The sequence below is a fragment of the Sminthopsis crassicaudata genome, chromosome 5 (assembly GCF_048593235.1).
Source record: "Sminthopsis crassicaudata isolate SCR6 chromosome 5, ASM4859323v1, whole genome shotgun sequence".
In the NCBI taxonomy this organism is placed as follows: domain Eukaryota; kingdom Metazoa; phylum Chordata; class Mammalia; order Dasyuromorphia; family Dasyuridae; genus Sminthopsis; species Sminthopsis crassicaudata.
The window spans coordinates 21,251,151-21,255,963 of record NC_133621.1 but is presented as its reverse complement, the minus strand read 5'-3'; the positions used below and the strand labels follow the sequence as shown (position 1 = coordinate 21,255,963).

Genomic DNA, 4,813 nt, shown 5'->3' with positions numbered 1-4,813 from the left:
GAGTGAATGTTGAAAAACCATATTTGCCTATATTTTGAAAATAAAAAGCTATTATTTAAAAAAAAAAAAACAAAGTAAGCACTTGATGCTTCTATAGCAACATGTGCCAAGATCCTGGAACAGCACAGATGCTTGTGCATCACTCCATGTACCACAAGTACTGCACAAAGGAAAGAAATCCATGAGCAAAAAACTAGGCTACTTCTGCTACCTTCTCAATTCTCTCAGTATCTCCTCTGTGCCCATATCTGTGTCTTCTGTTCCCCACATGCAAATCATTTCTTCTTAATGAAACACTGGTGACTGGTTGTACTGAAGGTATGGAAAACCTTTTACTCCCTCTTCCTTCCTATAATTGGTGGAGCTGAATCTCATCTGTCTCAACAAATCTTTCCTTATTCCCTCCTTGTCCCCTCCAAATTTCCCATTTTACTAATGAGGACAGTAAACCTTCAGTGATTAAGTCACTCACCCAAAGCTCATATCAGTAATATGTATCAGAAAAGGAATTTAAAGTAATAACAATCCCCGCCATTGGACATGACATCCACATGACTATGTGCTTGGAAAAATTATCCCCAGTGCCTATGATAAGTAATATATTCTTTTGTTATTTCCATTATTCAGAATCCTCCATTTTTTTCAAGACTTTACCCTCTGTCTCTCCTCCCCATTTCCAGGTCCCTAAACTGGGAGCTCTTTTCTCCCTCTTCCTCTCCCTCTTCCTCTACCTCTCCTTTTCCTTCTTCCTTTCTCCCTGAATATCCTTGGTAACAGTCATAGTAAATTCAAATTTCATTCTAGTATCCAGTCTATATTGAGAGTATAGAAAAAAGCAATGCTCTGCTTAAGACCATGTAACATACTGGACTTTTTTGTGATCCTAATGTTATAAACTTTTTTTCCTGTCAAATTTTATGGAGGGATCTGCATTAAGTGCCTTTCTCAATTGTGACTCAGTTATATTCCCTCTCCCTCCCCCCCTCTTTCTTTCTCTGTCTCTGTCTCTGTCTCTGTCTCTGTCTCTGTCTCTGTCTCTCTCTCTCTCTCTCTCTCTCTCTCTCTCTCTCTCTCTCTCTCTCTCTCTCTCTCTCTCTCCTCCCCCCTTTCATGTGTCTCTGTCTCTGTCTCTCTCTGCTTTTCTCTGTTTCTCTGCCTGTCTGGCTTTCTTCCCTCTATCTTTCTGTCTCCATGTCTGTCTGTCTCCCTTCTGTATGTGTATGGCTATCTCCTTTCTTTCTGTCTATCTCTTTGTCTCTGTCTATCTGTCTCCTTTTCTTTCCTTCCCCCATCTTCTCTCACTGCCCTTCTTCTCTTCCCCTCCATCTTTCTCTCTTCAAATATCTTGAGAACACATTGTCTGTTTCTTCACTTTAATTGCCTCATTCTTTACTCCCTCTTATTCTCATTTGTGTTCATATCTACTTCCTAAGATACTGTAAGCTCCTAAGGAGTAAAGCGCTTTATTTTTTGTCTTAGTATCAATAATGCCCAGGACAGTAGCTGCCATGGAGTCAGTATTTAATAAATGCTTGTTTGGGCAGAATAAAGGAATTGAGCTATGGGAGACTGGAACAAGTCTGCCATGTGTCTTTTAAGATCCCCTCAGTCCAATTCATCCAAGCAGCAAATATAGTTTCATAAGAAGGTATTAGTGTTCTCATTTTCTTTTGTCTCTTCATCTCTACTCAGGGCTGCTGACTTTTGACCTCCCACAACCATTTATCTCCCTCTTGTCTCAGAGGTCACTATCATAAGACCAAGATGTCCCAATGAGATACCAGTTAGCAATAGTTCTTACAATGAAGGTCACTGGCCTGCAGTCTCTCACTAAATCGACGTGATGGAAGGGGTCACCTTTGAAATGGTCAAATGGTCGATGTTTCTGGGGCCAGGCTTCCCGAAATAATAACTAGGGAGAGGAAGTTGACTCAGAGCCAGATCACATAAAGATTCCAGCACAAAGTTTGACAGAAATGGTCCTGAAGACAGAGGCACAAATCCCTCTTTGATATCTGTGTTCCTTGTCTCCACTGCCTTGTTCTATTCTCCTGCTCTGCAATGAAGAAGAATCTGACAACTAACCAGAGAAAGACTAGGTGGCAGTTGTCCTGGTCTTTTTTACTTTTGGGGCTAAGACTGCATTCACATACAGGTAAGAGAGTTAAATGATGGCCAACAAGACACAGCAGGGCAACTGGTGGTACATAAGGGAGATGAAGGAATTGCCTTCCATTGGTAATTTGTCTTGTCATCCCAAAGCCAAAGTTTTCCAAGCCATCTATTTCCTCAAATTAACTCCCCTCCTAATTTGGGTTAAAAGATAATTATATTTGAAAAGTCATTATCCCGATCACCACTTTCCTAGGATGTGTTCCAGAGTTACTTACTTAACAAACTCTCTCAATGTAAACTGAGGCTGTGTCAACATGGAACTACGAATAGCACATTTTTACTGTAACTGACTATTAAATATCCAATCAATTGGACTGAAAAATAAAATCAATATACATACATAAACATATGTGGACATATACACAAATAAACACATATATTACTGGCCATTTTGGCACTATGTTGAAAAAGTATCTCTCATGCCTTCCTCCCATAGTCCTTAATGTCTTTTCTCTCTGTAAGTCTAGAGTTCTGTCCCTGAGCCCTCAGATATACTCCCTGCTCTTCCAGAGATACCTCACTCTCCAACAAAATGACAAACAAAACATGTACACCATAAAGTACTTATCCCAGCTTTTTATGGAAAATGTCCCAATTCAGGGGAAAAAAACATACTTCTCAGTATCTGAACCCTGAATCTGGATAATTATAAGATATACCCATGAACAGAGTCCTGGTTACTTGCTTTTGACTTTAGAGCTGGAAGAGTTCTCATAGATCAAGATGGTGAATGTCCAGGCCATGGACCATATAAGGTCCACAAAATCATTTGGTCTGACCCTGCCAAGGCAACCCTAAGCAACAACAACCTCCCACCACTTCAGCTCTTTAAGTTGACAATTTTGTATGGGCCCTGAATGATGCTATAAATATCCAAATGGCCTTTGGCAGAAAAAAAAAAAAAAAAAAAAAAAAAAAAAAAAAAAAAAAAAAAAAAAAAAAAAAAAAAGGTTCTCCAAGCCTATTATAGATTAGAATGATTAGGATTTATATAATGCTTTAAGGTTTACAAATCACTTTAATATTACTTCACTTTAATATTACTTCACTTTAACTTCACAAAATTGGGAATCCTTATTTTACAGATGAGTATCCTGAGGCAGACAATGCTTATGTGACTTGCTTAGTTACACACCTAGTAAGTATCTGAATCCAGATTTGAACTCAGTGCTTACATAGGGTCACATGGTAAGGAAGTGTCAGAGATCAAATTCAAACTCAGGTTTTCCTGAGATCAAGATTTAAGGCACTGGTCTGCTAGAGTAGAGAAGGGTTGATAATCTGAATTCCCAAACTTTTAAAAGTTTTGATACTTGAACATAATTTTTTTCCTTTATATTCCTATGTATTGTTTTTTTTTTTTTAATTTTGTTCATTTAAAAACATTATTCTGTGAAGGTGTTCATAAATTTCATCAGAACACCAAAAGGGAGGAAGCTAGGTGGCGCAGTATATAGAGCACCAGCACCAGCACCAGCCTTGAATTCAGAAGGACCCGAGTTCAAATCTGGTCTCAGACACTTAACACTTCCTAGCTGTGTGACCCTGGGCAAGTCACTTAACCCCAGCTTTAAAAAAAATAATAAAAAAAATTAAGAATCCTTCCTGTAAAGAAAAGATTTTGAATGCAGCATGGAGAAAAATTTAGGCTGCCCATGTAGTGTATTGTGTAATATATCATTTAATAGCACAAAGTCAATAGCATTCTTGGAAAATCCTATGGAAAGAGGTTTGCTTGTTCAGCAGACCTCAAAGTATATGGATTTTTCAAGGGGGAACCTAAAGCAAATGGGGTTGCTCTGCCGGCAGCTTCTTCAGCTTTGCCCCTCACCCCCTAAGAATATACCCTGTGCCACGTTCATCTCTACCTCTGCCCTTGTGAGGAGCAGCTCTCAGTTGTTGAGTAGATCATTATCTGCAGTGCTCCTAAGATGGCCAGAGATTTGGACAGATGAGAACCTCAGCATTTTGTCAACATCAGGTCCCTTGACCTCACTTGTGCCCTGAAGTGGATTCCAAACCAGCGGTGTCTCAAGGGACACTAACACAGCAGCCAAGTTCAACAGTGCTGGAGCTGCCACTGTGGGAGTAGCCGGCTCTGGAGCTGGGATTGGGACTGTGTTTGGAAGTCTCATCATTGGTTATGCCAGGAATCCCTCCTTGAAGCAGCAGCTATTCTCCTATGCCATCCTGGGCTTTGCCCTGTCTGAGGCCATGGGGCTTTTTTGCCTGATGGTGGCTTTCCTCATTCTCTTTGCCATGTGATCGAGCCATTTTTATCCCTCAGCATTTCTGAACATTCCTCATTATCCTTCTGGTCCTTCCAAGACTCGTGTCTTGGGGACCTTGGCTAGACCTTCATGGAAAAGAAGGACTCACTGAAATACTAGAGCTGCTTCAGCAGTAGCCCCAACTTCAATTCCTTTTCAGACTGGCAGGTGGGATATTTGAATTGTGTATGTTTTTATTTGTACATGGATTTTCGTGGGTCTTCAGTGTCCCGTGTATTTATAAGCAGATGAACTAAAGACTGTCCCCTATTGTATACTGTGTATGCTGGCGCAGTCACTGAGAATTCCAATACTCATGATTAGGGTAAACATAAATACAAATTTTATTTCAAATTACTCCAGCATGG

General features: G+C 40.0%; 1 pseudogene; it reads left to right on the top strand.

Moving 5' to 3' along the window:
* The first annotated feature begins 3,963 nt into the window (after positions 1–3,963).
* On the top strand, positions 3,964–4,471 carry LOC141543771 (ATP synthase F(0) complex subunit C2, mitochondrial pseudogene; annotated as a pseudogene).
* Positions 4,472–4,813: the final 342 nt, after the last annotated feature.